We start from the raw sequence: 18773 nt of genomic DNA, 5'->3' as shown, positions 1-18773 counted from the left end.
GGATGAAGTGAAGCCTCTTTCCTCCCTCTCTCTCTCTCTCACTCTCTCTCTCTCTCTCTCTCTCACACACACACACACACACACACACACCAGGGATTGAACTCAGGTCCTTGTGCTTATGAGGCAGGTACTGGAAAACCACTGAGCTAAATCCCTGGCCCGTGAAACCTCTCTTTAAATTGTTTTATTAGTCCATGTTTGCGATACTTAGTGCTCACATTCATCATAGGAAATTTGTACCTGCACATAATATATATCTTAATTCTTTTTTTTCTTTTTCTTCCTCTCTCCATTTACAGAAGCTTTGTTTCCCTTCCCCTTTCTATTCTTAGTTTTTAAATTCCTTTCTCTTGTTTCCCTTTCACTTTCCTTCTCCTTTATTCCTCTTCACATTTGAACATGTTCTTCCTCTTTCCCAACATCTGTCATCCATTTTTTCCTTGTTTACCCTTAGCATTTCTCACACAAGAGAAACAATGTGATATTTAAACATGTGTCTTAATTATTTCACTTAAAATTATGATCTTAAAGAGCATCCATTCACCCACTTGCTCTTCTATATGACAGAGTAATACTCCATTGTATATAAATACCAATTTTATTTATCCATTCATCTGATGATGGGCATAAAGGCTGTTTCCAAGATTTAGCTACTGGAAAATTGTGCTGTTATAAACTTGGATATGCACATATCACTATGATATGATGCTTTTAACTCTTTCAGGCAAGTACCAAGAAGGGGAATATCTGGGTCAATGGAGCCTCTAGTTTTAGTTTATTGAAGAATCTATTTCCTCATTGGTTGCACCAGTTGATGCTCCCACCAACAATGGAGGAGGGTTCCTTTTTCCCTACAACCTCCTCAGGATTTGTTATTTGATTTCTTGATGATAGACATTCTTTCTGGAGTGAGATGGAATCTCAGGTTTCTCTTAATTTGCATGTCTTAAACGACCAGTGATGTAGAGTATTTTTTCATATATTTACTTGCTGTTTGTACTTCTTCATCTGAGAACAGTCTGTTCATTTCAGATGCCCAGTTTTGGACTGGCACTTTGAATTGGGGGGGTGTCTCTTTTTTTTTTACTTTCGCATATATTCTAGATATTAGTTCTATGACTGAGGAGTAGCTGGTAAAATTTTTTTTTTCCATTTTGTAGGTTGTCTCTTCACTGTACTGGTGGTTTCTTTTGGCGTGTAAATATTTTTAATTTGAGGAGATTGCAATTATTGGGCCAGGGATTTAGCTCAGTGGTTCCGCCACCTGCCTCACATGTGCAAGGTCCTGAGTTCAATCCCAGGTACCAGAAAAAAAAAAAAGCTGTAAAGAGATTGCAGTTATTGATTTTTTGTGATATTTCTTGTGTAACTGAACTTTTGTTCATAAAATCTTTACCTACACTGGTGTCTTCAAGAGTTCTACCTATTTGGGGCAACCCACTTTATGGTCCCCCTTTTGTCTTTCTTAGACAGGAGCTTTCTTTTCCTCAATAAATTTTTCCTACTCTTAACCTCAGTTGTTCCTAGAATTCATTCTTCTATTGTAGAGAACACAAACTCACATTTCGGATATCTAGCTGGTTTGGGAGTTACATCTCTTGCCCCTATGTCATTTTGGAAGTCTTCCACTGAGATTATTGGTCAGAGAGGTTCTGCAGTTTGCCCAGCGTTCCCCCAAACTCTTAGCAATTCCTTGTACACCTCTGCTGGGATACTTGTGATTTGGAAAACGAGCAGCAACACCAAGGTTCCTTCTGATTGCTCAGACAGTGGTTTTTTCCAGACAGAACCTTGATGAGTTTCATTTAAATCCAGTTTCTCTGGCAAAACTAACTTATTTTTGGCATTATTATTTTTCTCCACTGGTAACCGAAGAATGAATCTGCTACCCCAACAAAGCCAGGAATGAACACAAGAGCTTGACTCCAGAAGCCACAGAACAGAATTTTGGTAATTCAACAGTGACCTCTTCTGGCTACAGGAGAACCAATCACAGAAGGGTCTGACCACGTTCAAAACCAACTTACTGAAAAAGACTTTTTCTTTTGAAGATTGAAAACAGAGCTTTTGCACTGAATTACATCCCTTTTTAATTTTGGGACAGGGTCTTCCTAAATGGGTAATTGCCCAGGATGGGCTGTAACTTGCAGTCCTCCTGCCACAGCCTCCCAGAGTGCTGGGGTTACAGGCATGCGGCCCACACCAGCTTCAAGCAGCTATTCTGGTTTTTGTTGCCCTAAAGTTTCTACATTTAAATGAGCAATGGCAAGTATAATCTAGGATGTGGCCAGTCTGTGAGGCTGGCCAGGCTTACAGTGATCCTGTTTCCTACAGACTGGTCAGCAGAGGGGACAGCAGGGCCATCACCTCAACACAGACTGAGCAGAAAGCACTGGTAAGAGTCTTTTTTTTAAAAAGTAGGAAATAAAGGCCAGCAATAATGACTTTGTCTTTTAGGGAAAACCGGAATTTGTTTAGACTTAGCAGTGGTACACTCTTTGTCTGTAATCTAGAAGTATTGCCTTGAAGGTACCATGATACAAGAATTAGGGGAATCTTTGGTGATAACTTACCACCACTTTATTTTCTTGGTTATCTGGAAAAAGATGTAGCAGGGTGGCTAACAATCTCTTTGCATCTTGGCATGCTCTACCACTCCCATGTTCTCTTTGTATTTTACAAGGTGATTGCTAACGTAGAAAAATAGTTGATGGAATGAGAAAGGTCTAGGGTTCCCACAGACAGACAAATTAGTTTTGCAATTTTACCTGGGGCCAGGTTGAAATGGGTTCCCTTCAAGCTCCTATAAAGGCCAAATCACATCTTCTCTACCCAAACTCAGTGCTGTCTCTGTCTATAAACTTTGTTTATTATCGCAAACCGGATTGCAGTTTAACTCTACCAGGGTTCAAACTCAAGACCTTGCACTTGCCAGACAGGTGATGGCACCACTGAGCTAAACCCTGGACCCTTTTGAGGATCTTTTAACATAGCAACGATATACTGTGTCACACCCTTTAAAGAGATTTAGAAGCTCCTATCCAGTTTTAATTCTGGTGGACTGTTTATGGAGCTTACATTGACAGAGTAAGTATGATGACTGGCAGGAGGCAAGTAAGCTAGCCCTCTCTGTAAGGTGTTTAGCAACTATTCTATTTTTAGAAAGGAACATTTTTTTATCCTTCTGCACAAATTAAAATACATTGCATTAGTCAAAGAGAGAGACATCACATAATCGTGACACTGGAGGATGCTTTTGTCATTTCTTCAGGACAGGGACTCTTGGTGACTTCTCTGATGAACTGTTCAGGGGCGGTGAAGTAGCCTTGGCACTGCCACGCGTCGGTATGAGTTCCGTCTGGGAAAATGGCCAGTCTCCCAGTCAGAGATGGGGAGAGCTCGGAGAGCTGCTCCATCACCAGGGGGGGAATTTACTGGTCAGAGAGTCCGGAGGTGAAAAGGGAAGGCATTCTGCACGGAGAAATATTTTTGTATGACAAAAATTTATTTTTGTATAACCATAAAGGAAGGTAATGCATTGGAAAGAAGCAAAATAAAGTGCTGGCCATATGCGGTATGCTAACAATATGTTCTCCACCATAAATCCTATTTGAATTTTCAGAAGCCAAATGAATAGCCACCGCTCCTCCCAAGGAACAGCCAAAAAGCAAAATTTTTGTTTTGTCAATATCAGGCCTGGTTATCACAGTCTAGCACGGCCTCTGAATCTAAGTAGAGTCCTTCTTCACTCGCTTCTCCTTCACTTTTTCTGTATCCTCGATAACCGACCAGCCAAGATTCACTTTGAGGTTGACCAACATAAGCAGTGCATTTGGTAACCTGTGACCTACATTTCCTGCATTCCTGTGAAAATAAATTACATTTGGGGAATAGGGTGAATTGTCTCCAGTGTTATCTATCAAAATAAGATTCAGACGCACTCCATCTTTGGTTCTGATGAGATGTTTTCATGTGGAAAACCAGTGGGCATGGGAACAAAAAGCTGTGCACAGGACGGCTGTTCTGGGAAACAAAGCAATACATCCTGGACTTTATAGAGAACACCTGCTATTGATATGAACCTTTACAAAAGTAAGATAATGCCTCCATACAGATGAAAAGTCACTATTAACGGTAGAAGAGAAATACAACAAAGAGCTCCAGACCACGAAGTCTATTAGCGATCTTTCAATGAAGTTCCACAGCATCCAGGACTTTTCCATGATAGCTGTGTGAGTATCATCACGCTGAGTAGCCCAGTGTTCATCACCGCCTCCCGTCTGAAGACTGCTCTTCCAATAGAGTAAGAAGCGCTCTCTTACTGTCACCGGGGCTGTTCTCCGGGGAAGCGGGAGCGACAGGGGCTCCAGTGGAAGATCCGGTTCATGAAGGCTGCTCACCTGCCCGGTGGGGTGCGTGCGGGCCTCTCCTTCGGGGCTGTCCCAGGCGGCTTGCGAGGCCTCCACTCGGATGCCGGCCTCCCGGCCCTCTCCAGAGCATCACACCTCCACTTCAAAGACTCTGAGAAGGACTTCCGACAAACAAGATTGCGGCTTGGCCCGGAGCAGGGGCGGCTCTCACGCGCAGCAGGAGCAGGCAAGTCGCTGTCCCTTAGAGCCGTCCTCTGGTTTCTTTCCTGCCTCCCTCGGCAGGCACTTCCCAAGGTCGCGCCCACTGCCTTCTAGGTCACCGTTACAGCCGATTACACTCGCTCCCGCAGGCCTCTGTCCCAAAGGCCTGGTCTCCAGTCTGAGCAGGCTGGGTCACTGCAGGACTCCGCAGTGCAGGACTCTGCAGGGGACAGTGGTCCCGAGCAGGGTCCCCTGCCTTCTCCTCAGGGTCATTGCGTACCGTCTCGCCACAGGCCCCAGGCTGCGGGCCAACACTCCTTCTCCAGTGCCCATACTTCCCGGACATCTCAGACTCATCTCCTGTTCCCCGCTATCTTGTATTCTCTGTGCAAGTAGCTTAGCCGCACAGGCTGGGCTCCCAGGGCACCGGGATTACAGGCGTGTGTCTTGTGCTCTGCTTATGCCAATGGTCCAGCTGCAGTCAAGGGGTCCAGAAAATCACGTCTCAGGGTCCACGAAACGGATCGTCACAGCAGCGTCGCCCAAGCCGCTCCCCTCGCTCCTCTGTTTCCCGCCAGCCCAGGGGCCGCTGCCTCCGTCAGGCCCGGAGCTGCTCCGCTTCCCGCCCGCGCTCCGTGTCGCTGGCAAATGCCCCGCTGCCTACTGCTACTGGAGCTGATAGATGCTGCCTCTGACTCAGAGTTTTTTGTTTTGTTTTGTTTGATACCTGGGATCGAACTCGGGACCTTGGGCTTGCGAGGCAAGCGTCGGCACCATTGAGCTAAATCTCTGGCACTTCAGCAGAGTTTATTTTGTGAGAATGTGGACATAAATCATATATCTGGCCTATCACATAATAGGTCATTTCCACCAATATTCAAATATTTTTATTTGAAACACGTTTCATTTTAAACACATAGGCAAAACCCTCTGTAGGCACAAGAATACCCATCCTCCTTTCCTAACCAGAGAGTTATAGTCTTGCTATTTTTGCTTTCCAGCTTCCCATACTCTCTTGGACCTGTTTAGATCAGGCTTTCATTGCTCTTCATAGTCAATCTCCATGCTTATTAACATTTGGCATGGTTGATCATTCTTCCCTTTTTGAAATACTTTCTTTACTTGGTCTCCAGGAGACTGTTCTCTGTGCTTTTCCTCCTGTGATTCTGGCTGCTGTGCTTGGCTGGTTACTCTTCACTCACTTCGACTCTAAACATTGGAGGAACACTGGGCTCAGATACTGATTCTTCTTTGTCTGTTTACCTCATGATCTCATCCAGCCCTATGGCTTTATCTTTACTTTAAATTATATTTTTATCAAAGTAATACATATGCATTTTAAAAAATCTAACAGTAGTGAGGTCACAATAAAATATGGCCTGCCTTTCCTTCCTTCTTTCTGGTACTGGGGATTGAACTCAGGTCCTTGCACTTGTAAGGCAAGTGGCAGCACCACTGACCTAAATCCCAGGCCCAGCATTTCTATTTCTTAGTTCCTCCCTACTTCATTCCTTCTCCCTGGAGGCAACTATTTTAGTATTCTTTTAACTATCTCTTCGGGTATTTTCACTGCTAGCTATTTATAAATAATGTACATACATTATTTTCAAATATTATTTGTTAACTTCCTGTTAAGACAGACAAAAATTTGTCTCTTCTACCATGCCATTCTATTTCCTACTATACTTAATGTTCTCAATATAGTTATTATAAGTTGGTCAAATCAATGTTCAGTGTTTGGGGCCAGGAGCTCAGTGTTTCCACTGCCTGCCTCACAATTGGAAGGACACAAGTTCGATCCCCGGTATCAAAAAATAAGTACCAAAACAAAAATATTCAGCTGGGGATTTAGCTCAGCGGTTTGGTGGCCTGCCTTGCAAGTGCAAGGACCCGAGTTCAATCCCCGGTACCAAAAAAAAAAAAAAATTCCGTGTTAATACACACACACACACACACACACACACACACACAAATATAATTCCCAGAAGTATTGTAATGTTTTGTTTATATTTCAACATATCTTTTAGTTTGTTATCTCCAAGGAAACACATTCACTGATCTTAAATTTGGTTTACAGTATTGTTCTGTTGTCAAATTGTAATATCTATATTAAATCTTTTCAGTATTTGGTAGCCTGACTATTGGATTCTATGTTTGGAAGGCATTTTCCTTGAGTTACTTTGAAGATATCATTCCATTTTCTTCCTGCACGTGTTGAAAAGAGTCAACAGACCAGAGTTACTTCTATTATGATCCTCTTTTATTCCGTGTTAATACACACACACACACACACACAAATATAATTCCCAGAAGTATTGTAATGTTTTGTTTATATTTCAACATATCTTTTAGTTTGTTATCTCCAAGGAAACACATTCACTGATCTTAAATTTGGTTTACAGTATTGTTCTGTTGTCAAATTGTAATATCTATATTAAATCTTTTCAGTATTTGGTAGCCTGACTATTGGATTCTATGTTTGGAAGGCATTTTCCTTGAGTTACTTTGAAGATATCATTCCATTTTCTTCCTGCACGTGTTGAAAAGAGTCAACAGACCAGAGTTACTTCTATTATGATCCTCTTTTGTTCCTCTCTCTCTCTGAACACTCAGAATATCATATGTCTGTCGCTAACGTTCTAATATTTCACAGTGTATGTCCACACGAGTAGAGAATTCTCTATGTTGGAAACCTGGAATTGAAAAGCAAACAAAAAATTGGGAAAATACATGCAAGTAACATGAGAAACAAAGGGTTATTATCCTTAGAAAGGACTCTTAGAAATCAATGTGAAAAAATGAATTATCTAAAAGAAAGTTTAAAAGTATCAATTTATAAGAGTATGCAAAGGACTGAAAAAGCACATGTAAAAGTTCATAGCCTTGCTCAAAATTTTAAAAATTAAAATTAAAATCATGAAACTACTTTTCACATTTTTAATTGATAAAAATAACAATCCCCCCAAATAAAATAACTCATGTTGGTTAAGGTTTCAGCACTTTCATATGTTTATTGAAATGCAGTCAAACTTCTTCTAGAGGAAGCACAATTTTGTAAGCCAGATCAAGAACTTTAAAAAATATATCCTTTGATTTAGCAAATTCACTTTTTAGAATCTATTCCAATAAAATAATAATGAATGTGAATAAGGACAACTAGTATATTGTTTATAAGATTAAGAACGTAGAGGCAACCTAAATACTAAATAATAGAAAATTAGTTAAAATTCTTCTGGCAATGGGATGTTTTGGCAGTGTTAAAGAAAATAAGAAAGAAACTATTAGGTTGAAGTTGCCTCTGCACACCAGCCCTCACATAAGCAGATTGAAACTTGGAGGCAATTCATGTAACTGACAAATACTTCAGACTCAAACCAATAGCAAATCAACCAAACACCTCAGCTAATTACAAACAGCCTATTAGCTGTTTGGTTATAGAATTAGTCCCTCCCACTAGACTATTCCTGCATAAAGCAAACGGCTATAGCCAATCAGGTACTGTAATTGGTTTGCTGCTGTGTTCAACCTATGAAAAGTCGTTGCTCACACTATCAGATTTGGGCCTATAAACTTTTTGGCTTTTATGTTCCCAATTCATGAATCATTCTTTTGCTCAAATAAATTGTTAACTTCATCTAAAGTTGCTCAGTTTATAGCAGAATATAGCATTAAAACTATGTTATAAAAAGTGGTCATAAATGGTAGAAGGCTGACTTATGAGAAACTGAAATGACATTTGGTGAGAAATATTTTTTCTTTTAATTAGCTGAACACTGATTTGTTATTAATAAGGTTGCTTTCTTTCTAGGGATAAATGATTTCTACTTCTAGACACTAAGGAGATAACAAAAAGATTTCTAATGATAGTAAAGTAATAATAAAATAATAATTATGATAATAGAGATAGCAGCAGTAGCTGCTAACACTGAGTACTTATTGCATGCTAAGTAACCCGTTGAGTATTTAATATATTTTATTTCATTTCACTCTCACAGTAACCCTTTGGGGTAGGTAATGTTACTGTAAGTCCCTGACTTAGAGTTGTGGAACTTTCACAGATAGGAATGGTTCTTATGCTTTACATTGTATATTTGTGTCAAAGGTAAAAGGTATGTAAGACTCACTTTGTTGGACTTAGTAATGAATCCAACTTATAAATGTCCTCCCAGAATGGAACTTGTTTGGACTTATCATTTTAAAATGTGAAAATTGGTGCTTGGAGGTACTGAATAAATAGTTCAGAGTTTAGAATTCAAACTCGGAATAAGAAAAAAATAAAGAATTCAAACTCTGACAGACCCACTGGACTGAACTGTCTTAAATAAGAAAGCAGGTTTTAAGATAACATGTGTGGTAATATCCCATTTTTGTATATAATAAGCTATTCAACAAGGTAGGATTTTACATTTTTATTAGTAGAGGAGCTACGATTGACAATTGTCTGCTGCACTCGTTAGTGAAGAATTCCTAATCGCCCTTCGTTCTGGAAGTACTGAGGGGTTACTTTTAATTAGGTAGACATAAGAGGAGCAGGGGAAGGGTTTAACTGGAGATTTAGGAAGTGGACAATACAGCTTTTTAAATCACGTTATAAGGAGTCTAAAGGTTGCTTAAAGAAAAATTTCTCAAAATCTAAATAACTTTTGGAAAGGAAGTTGAGATGCAACCACTTTGTTTAGGAAGGTCAATGTTATCACAGCATCTCGGAGGACTGATGTGACCAGAAGAAATGCACCATGAAGGAGGGGGAGCCTACAATGCTTACTTGGGTCTAATATTAGTGGTTGGAAGTTCAGCTAGTTCAGCTCCTACAAACTTTTTCTTTTTGTACCAGGGATCGAACTCAGGACCTTGCATTTGCCAGGCAAGTGGCAGAACCACTGAGCTAAATCTCCAGACCCAGCTCCTACAAATTTTACTCTAGTATCATAATGGTACCCTGGGGGGGGGGAGCCCTTTATGTTACTAAACTTTAGAACCACAGTCAGAGCACTTATGTTTGAACAGCTCCATCTTGTGAAAGGGCTTTGACATGGCAGATTTTGTTTCAACAGTGACATCTTGTGGGTCACAGGGAGTAGAGACTGGGGTCTGAGTAGACTGTAGCAAGTTTTCCATCTTCTGTAAAGCCAATTATAAACAGCACTGATCCTTTAGACTCCCTGTCCCTGTATCTACCTTGGAGTAAAACAAACATACAATATATATTACATTCTATGTAAATCTATTTAATTTGAATGTTAAAAACCAATAAGTGTACTAAAAAAAACCAAAAATAGTAATGTAAAACATGACTTAATTTTCTTAATAAACAAAGAGCATTCAGATATCGACAAGAAAAAAAGATAATCCAACAAAAAAAGGGCCAAAGGATAAAAATGGTTAAGAGCAAAAGAAATATAAATAACACTAAAAGTTTTAGTTTTAGGGGCTGGGGATTTAGCTCAGTGGTTCCGCTGCCTGCCTCACAAACACAAGGACCCAAGTTCCATTCCCAGTACCAAACAAAAAAAAAGTTTTAATTTTATTCAGAATTCCTTTATTAAATATAAAAACCTTACAAACATAATGAGATATTATTTTTCAACTGATTCCAGCCAATCACAATATATAAGTATTTAAAAGTAGAATATAATTCAGCATTAGTGAGAGCATGAGGAAACTATCACATATTGTTAGTGGAAATAAAAAAATAGCACAAAATTTTAGAAGGTGATTTAATATAGCATATATACAAATTTAAAAGTCACATATTCCCTAATTGAATTATTCCACTGTTATACATTTAGGAACATTTTCTACTGTTTGTTTATATATTGATTACAATGCATTCATTTGTAAATAGCAAAAAAATCCAGTTAAAACAGGCTCAAACACTGACCATGGACCTAAATCCCCAAAACAGGTGGGCTTCAACTATACTTTAGTTCAGTGTCTCTGAGATATCATTGTCCACCCAGTTTCTTTCCAACTCTCCCAAGTTCTGGCAGTCAGTTTCATCATAAGGTTGATTCTCCATCAAGATTACAAGACAGTTGGTGACAACTCCCAAGATACAGTGGCCATATGCATTCTTTACTGCCACAAGGCATCTTTGAAAACCTTTGCTCTAGGAGTTCTCCATTTTATAAGTCTTTATTTGCCCAAGGTAAAATTCAGAAATTCCTTCCTAGCCTCCCTTGTAGCTCTGTAGAATCTAGTAACATGAAGATGTAACAACCATGTAGAAACCCTCGCGAGGCTGGCAATACTATTTCCAGAAGCAGTAGATGCAGAGGTTCAGGTGGAAGTCCTTAGTGCTCAGCAGTCCCTACTGATGGGGCAACAGTCTACAAAAGGGTATTTTCCGGTGTGCAGGCTGAAGCCTGGTTTCTGAACTTTTCAGATTCTATGAATTCCCTGATGTCATTTAATAATATTTTCCCTGCTCAAATTATCCATAATTCATTTCTATTATGCACAACAAGAACCTTGACATATACAGGTAAGTTTCCTCATTTATATCTAGGGAAAGAGAGGTTACTTTCAGAAATTCTCTCAAAATAGCAGAGAAGCTTCCTTCAATACTTTTGGCAATCTCTTTATATATCTCAACAGCCAGAATTGGGTGGTGCTCTCCTCCTCCTTCTTCTTTTTGTTCTTGCTCCTTGTCTTCCTTCCAACACCCCTCCTGGACTCCCTTTTCCAGGTTAGCTGACACTAATGATTTAAGGCCTGAGGCACATCTTTGTCCCTTAAGGTTTCAAACAAATAATAGAAAGGGAGAGGTGAAGATACCCAAGTGAAGATCAGGATATCTACTCAGAGAGGGAGAACAGGTCAAAGTACATGGAGGTAGGAGGACTGCAACATCTAGGCACATCAATTTAGGTTAAATTCCTATTTGTACATCCAAACTTGCTGTTTACCTGTGCATTTCTCTTTGGTGCCCTCCTCTCTACATAAACCACCTTTCCTGCTGCTGGTCACCACCTGAAACCTCGGCACAGAGTTGTTTCCAGCATAGCGCGTAGCTCTGCAGAGATGTATGGGGCCAGTCACATTCTTTGCTGTCTTGTTTCTGTATTCTTTTAAAGAAGATTGGGACAACAATGAAAATGATAATAACTTCCTCTTTAATATTCAGTTAAGTTCAACTCTCATTGTGTATTTCACTTCCTAATTTTTTCTCCCCAATTCTTAGGCACCAATCTCTCTGCAACAAAGCTTCCTTTTCACTGTTTAAAGCTTTTATTCATTCTTTGGAACAACTAACTCACCCCTCAGAAAAGGATCCAACTGTACTCTAGAAGTACATTCCTCAAAATTTGGAGCCTGTTTTGGGCAGTACACCTTTCAAGTAAATATTCCCATTGGAACTTGACATTTTAGGCTGGACAATTTTTCCTGGTGGGAGTCTGTCCTATGCATTACAGGATGTTTAGTAGCACCCTAGCCTTTACCTACTAGAGGCCAATAGTATCCTCTCCCTCTAAAGTCGTGACAAATAAAACTTTCTAGATACGCTAAATGTCCCTTGGAGTGCAAAATACCCATTTGAGAACTACTAGGCTAGACTAGTCTTGAACTTGCTATGTAGCCCAGGCTGGCCTCAAACTCATGGTGCTGCAATTAACAGCTGTGCACTACCATGCCTGACTCCAAACTCAAATCTTTACTGTGGCTTTTAGGTACAATTTTCCTGGATACTTTTAGCCTTTAACATTGTGAAATGCCATTAATCACATTTAAGTCTTTTTACATCTTTGATATCAAAATAATTACTCTTGCATTTTAATTGTAACCATTTACTTGGTTTCTCAGTTCAGGGTGCTATAGCACATTACCATAGATTGGGTGATTTACACAGTAAACCTTTATTCTCAGTTTGGAGACTGGGAAGTCTGAGACTAGGGTCCAGTGAAATTGAAAATTTATTTCTTGGATAATATAATGCTGGGCGTGGTGGCACATACCTGTAACCTGGGACAGGAAGATGGCCATGAGTTTGAGGCAGTGAGACCCTGTCTCAAAAAACAAATAGCAGCAACAACAAATTAAAGACAAAACAAAACCTTAGCTTACTGTAATTTTTACTCTATGCACTTACATTTTAAAACTTAAAAAAAACCTTTTTTTTTTTTTTTTTTTTTTCCATTACTAGGGATTGAACCTAGGGCCTTCACACTAAGCTACAGCCCTAGCCCTTTATATTTTATTTTGAGACACGGTGTTGCTAACTCACTAAGTTGCCTAGATTGGATTCGAACTTGCAATGCTTCTGCCTCAGCCTTCTAGAGTGCTGGTATTACAGTTATGTACCACCATGCCTAGCTCATTTTTTGACTCTTGTAGTAACCTTTACCTGAAAACACAAACATATTGCACAGCTGTATAAAACTTTTCTTTATATCCTTGTTCTGTAAGCTCTATTTTAAGCCTTTTTTATTTTCATTTTTTTCCCCATTTTATTGAGTTTATTGGTACATTTTAGGTATACAGTACAGTTACATTCATTACTGGGATCCTGTACCTTCACATGACAGGTCTTGGTTCTCATTTTTTCCCCTTGTTCCTGCCCTCCCTTCACCCCCCTCCTCCCTTTATTTTCATTTTTAACTTTTTAATTAAAAAATAAGACACAAACACATATAGCATAGGCACACACAGGGTCAGGGTCATCAGTAGCACTGTCTCCACTTTCAGATCGTGTACTAAAAGTACCACTGGAAGGTTCCTTAGGAGCAGCAGCACACATGGAGGTGCTATTTCCTATGAAAGCCTTGCCTTTCTCCTTCTGGAATTCCTCCTAAAGGTCCTGCCTGAGGCTGTTTTACAGTTAACTTCCTTCTTTTAAAAAGTAGGACTACATCTATCCAGAGGATCATATGGTTTTCGCCCCTGACTTTGTTAATGTAGTGTATTACATTTATTGACTTACATATGTTGAATCATCCTTGCATCCCTGGAATACGTCCAACTTGGTCAGGATGTATGATCTTGATGATCCTTTGTATTCTGTTTGCTAGTATCTTATTAAGGATTTTTGCATCTATATTCATTAAGGAAATTGGCCTATAGTTCTCTTTTTTAGTTGCGTCTTTCCCTGGTTTGGGAATCAAAGTGATACTTGCTTCCAGGAATGAATTTGGAAGTATTGCTTCCCTTTCAATTTCCAAAAGAATTAAAAGAATCATATCACAGAGATATATGTACACCTATGTTTATAGCGGCACAGTTTGTAATAGCTAAAATCTGGAAACAGCCCATTTGCCCATCAGTTGGAAACTGGATAAAGCAGATGTGGTTTTTCTATAAAATGGAATACTACTCAGCCATAAAGAAGGAGACATTAGATTCATTCATAGGAAAACGGATACATATTGAGGATATACTCCTAAGTGAAATAAATAAGTCACTCATGTGTAAATACCAAATAGTTTCTCTGGTGTGAATAAACTAAAATAGCACATAAGATCCTAATGAGATAATGGACAATGTGAAATAGCAAGAAAGGGGCAAGAGGTGTAGGGAAAGTGAGAAGGGTATGGGAAAGGTAATAAGGGAAAAGAAAAAAATATGAGAAAATGAAAAAATGGAAATGAAGTGTTTGTAAAGGGGAAGGGGAGGAGGGGTGAAGGAAGGGCAGGGATAAGGGGAAAAAATGAGAAGCAAGACCTGTCATGTGAAGGTACAGGATCCCAGTAATGAATGTAACTGTACTGTATACCTAAAATGCACCAATAAACTCAATGAGCAAAAAAAAAGAAAAAAAATTCCTATCATTTTGATTTCCTTAAAAGACGTATTTTTTGTTATAAAAAAAAGTAGGACTAGGCTCTAAGATGATACATAGTATAGGAAATACATATGCCAGTGTCATGTTCACTATTATTATGTAATGTGCGTAATTGTATGACCACACTTTACATGACTGCAGCACAGGTTTGTTTACGCCAGCATCACCACAAGTGTGTTAATAATGCATTGTATTGGGACAGCTGCTGTCTCTAGGCCATAGAAGTTTTTCTGCTTCATTATAAGTTATGGGAACACCATGGTCCATCACTGACTAAAATATCACTACACAACTTGTGCCTGTACAGTAAGTCCCTGATTTATAAACATAGAAATTATAAACTTTCAGATACAAATGGATGTTGAATTACAAATATTTGTAGATGCAAACAAATTGCAGAAGTAGCTCACCTGGACCCTAACCTTGTACCACCATTTTAAGGTAACCATAAAGTAAAAAATAGCTTATTTACAGTGTGTGAGTTTGGTTTTTTTACACTTTATATTGTATATTTGTGTCAAAGATGTTTAAGATTCACTTTGTCAGATTTATTATGCATGAATCTGATTTATAAACATTCTTCTGGAAAAGAACTTGTTTGTAAGTCAGAGATTTACAGTAATTAGTTTATGCATCAGTTTGGCATTTCCAGTATGTCCTGGCTCTGCTGCTTTCTGATGGGCTTGCTTATGTGTCTGAGGTCAGCTGGGGAAGGGCTGTTATAAGTGGCGGGATAATTGAAAATAGCTTTACTCGTGTTTGACAAGTAGCAGATTATTGGCTTGGGCTGGGAAAGGAAGTGGAACACATATCTTTTATAATCCTGCAGGTCATACTACATATATATATGTCACAGGGTTTGAAGTGCACCAAGAAAGAAAGTGATGAAAGACAGCTGGGTGTGGTGGTGCATGCCTGTAATCCCTGCGCTCTGGAGGCTGAGGCAGGAGGATTGCTGTGAGTTGAGACCAGCCTGGGCTACATAGTGAGTTCCAAGGTAGTCTCAACTACATAGTGAGACCCTGTCTCAAAAAACAAAAACAAAAACAACAAAAAGAATGAAAGTGATGAATAAGGGGCTTTTTGCATCACAACTATTAATGCTGACCAATGTAGCTCACATCGAGTTTCCAGATTTAAAAGGAAATAGATCCTCCCTGGTCTTTTTTTTTTTTTTTGAGACAGGGTCTCACTATGTAGTTGAGACTGACGTGGAACTCACTATGTAGCCCAGGCTGGTCTTGAACTCACAGTGATCCTCCTGCCTCAGCCTCCTGAGTGCTGGGATTACAGGGGTGCGCCACCAGGCCCGGCTTCCCACTTTTTTTTTGAGACAAGGTCTTACTATGCAGTCCAGGCAGGCTCAAACTTTTGGCAATCCTCCTGCCTCAGCTTCTTGAGCACTGGGATTACAATGCCACCACACTTGGCCTAGATTCCATTTTTTTTAAGAGTAGGAAAAATTTATTGAGGGAAAGAAAGCGTCTGCCTAAGAGAGACAGAAGGGGAACTGGCAAGTGGGTTGTGCGCTCACCCTAATTTTCAAAGATGTTTTATACAGCAAAGCCATGTGGTGAGGCAGGTACAAAGTGGGACAGAACTGTAAGACCCAATGGGAAATTATAAGATGGGCATGAGGTGGGGAAAAACCATGACCAACCAATAAGATTACAAGTACAATCACCCAGGCAATATTGATTAAATGGGGGTCAAGTGGGGGAACAAGTCACATAGCAATAAGGGTGAGGGTCAGGGATATTTCCTGGAACGGCTGGGTTAAGACCTTGGTCCCCCAAGCAGGTGATTGATACCTATTTAGAATATCAATTATTGCTCTTTATCCCCAGGGGAAGCATAAAGATAAAGTAGTTTCTCTCCTTTTATAATTCTGGCATTCAGTGAAAATGTCTTGATTGTCCTCTGTGTTGGCTCGTTGCTGGGTTGGCTCCATGAGGGCAGCCCTAATTGCCTACAAGACATCTAATTAACTTACCTATCTGTAATATTCCCCCCTCTGAAGTACCCCAACTGCTATGAGGGGACAAAGGGTGAAGACAGCTCTGGCTACTCCCAGCTGAAGAGGGTCGTAGTTGTGCTCAGCAGTTAAAGTTATTGCACAGAGGGTCTAAAGGCCTTCGGTAGGTGCCTGGCATTGTCAGCTTGGTAGTTGCATAGCTTTTAAGTCATTCAGCAGTTATGAGCTGTTTACAAGGTCCATCTGGAGGATCTCAGTAAAAGAAGTCTAGCACATTTGTCACTAGTTCCATTTGCATGACCACTTAGAGTATGGCAGGCTCAAAGATATAGGACACTGTAGGAAAGGTTCCTTGTGTCCTGGATCTTATAGACCTTGAGGGGTCAGGGCCAAAATATTGGCTGTCATCATAGCCCAATTACCTTTCTAGTTTTGTTCTCCAAACATTCTGGAAGCTTTGTCTTGAAATACAGCAGACACAGAGGAGGGAAGTGCCTTCAACCAAACAATCCGACCAGTAATTTTGGTTGAAGACCTCCAGAATGATACAGGGGAAGAGATGTAACTCCCAAACCTGCTAGATATCTGAAATGGGAGTTCATGTTCTCTAAAATCAAACAATGATTTCTAGGAAGAATGGAGGTTAAGAGTAAGAAAAATTTATTGGGGGAGAAAGTTTCTAATGCTGGGGAAGGAATTGGTAAGTAACATGCACATAGAGACAAGCTGAATGGAAGTAAAATAATAAAAAATGTACCTTTTTCAACAAAAGGTCAATCGCACTAAAAGCAGTGCCAGTGATTGATCTTCTACTGGGTTGCAGCTTTTTTTTATAGGTTTCACAGCTATGATCTCTCATTCAGGTGGTTACATTTCATTTTTCTCAGTTTACATTACCCATGTACAAATTACAGTAACAAGACAGTTAACTTTAACCCAGATATAACAATTCCTTGTAGTTAGGGAGTTTACCTTAAGATTCCTCCAGCTATCTATTCTAGTGCACAGGAAGGGAGTGTTGAAGTTTAGGGATGAGGCCAGATGTCCCATTTCATGGTCAATGCCTCCATTGTCTTTTAATTTTGAACTAAACAAAGCAGATTGCCTTTAGAGACAGCAGAAGTCATTTTACATTTTTCTAACATTTTGTAGGTTTTTAGATTATTTACAAAAGTTCTCTGTATCACTAAGAGAGACAGAAGGGGGATGGGAAAGTGGGTTGCTCCTAGATTCCATTCCTTGATGGAAGAATCTGCAATGACACATTACAAACTCACGCTTGAAGGGAAGGGAATACTTTGAGGCCAGTTTGGGTTTTCCTTTGTAAGCTAATTCAAATGTTTTTCTTTCAGTGGTTGATTCGAACCTAAGTACATTTGTTATATTATATTGTTACCACATGTATGGAGCTCATGGTCTCACAATATTGAGGAATGAAGTATTGAATCAAGGTTGTTTAGGAGTTCTATTGGAAGTGGTAATAATAGCTCTTGGATTTCCAGGAAGGGTCTGGAGTGGATAGGCATTAAGGCTCTTTGTCAAGGTAATTTTATACAGCAAAACACAACTTGGGTAACTATGGATCAAAATACAATTAACCTACAGGATTACAAGTATTGCTGCTTAGCTTATATTGGTCCAGCAGGGAAATGAGAGAGGTAGAAAGGATATATGGGGTGCATCAGTAAGTTTAGCTATCTATAACTTTTAATATAAAAAGAACAAAGGCATTCCTGGAAAGGCTCTCCCTTGCCTGTCAATCCCTCTCCATTCTCCTTCTTGTAATGCCAAACATTTTTCTAAATTACAAGTGTCATTTTAATTTCACCTTCTCAGAGAAAGCCTTAATTAACTTGTTTAAAATGTGGTTCTTTCAATCTGGTTCTTAAATCCCAAGCACTGTTATTTCCCCCTCCTCATGACATTAAAAATAAAATCTTACTGGGTTCTTTCCCAACTCTAAACTGCACAAAGGCAGAAACCGCGCCAACTAGGCTCAGTGTACACAGACCCTGCACACACTAGACCGACGACAGCAGCTGAGTGAATTATCACAAATCACAATACACTGGGGCTGCAAGGCCGTGGGCAGGTGGAAGGACAGGAGTACTTCACAAGGAAGTTGTTCAAATGGAGGAATAGTTACCATTACGTGAAAGTGCTCAGTCCACCCAAGCCGGCAGCAAGGAAGAAGGTGACAGGTGCAGATTCAGAGAAAGTTTGCGGACGCTGAGGAGCTCACAGGTGAGCTGCGCAGCCACGGCACCCTCACGTGACCGCGTGCGGCACGCGCGCCCTCTTGAGTGCGCCTGCGCCGGAGCTCCCGGAAGTGGCCAGATCCGAAACGCAGCCTGAGCCCCAGTCCGTCAGCCCGTCGGTCCGCTGGTCCGCCTGCCGGTACCCCGAGCGCCTCGGCCGTCCTCGCTGTCCCGCCGTCTTTCTGGCCCAA

The 18773-nt window shown here is 40.1% G+C and overlaps 1 pseudogene; it reads right to left on the bottom strand.

The window, feature by feature from the left end:
* Window positions 1-3227: 3227 nt before the first annotated feature.
* LOC104865894 lies at window positions 3228-18767 on the bottom strand (annotated as a pseudogene).
* Between the last annotated feature and the right edge of the window lie 6 nt (window positions 18768-18773).

This window comes from Fukomys damarensis, unplaced genomic scaffold, assembly GCF_012274545.1.
Source record: "Fukomys damarensis isolate Sample0158 unplaced genomic scaffold, DMR_v1.0_HiC HiC_scaffold_28, whole genome shotgun sequence".
In the NCBI taxonomy this organism is placed as follows: domain Eukaryota; kingdom Metazoa; phylum Chordata; class Mammalia; order Rodentia; family Bathyergidae; genus Fukomys; species Fukomys damarensis.
The sequence above is the reverse complement of the archived record's forward strand: the minus strand, read 5'-3'. Positions and strand labels throughout refer to the sequence as shown.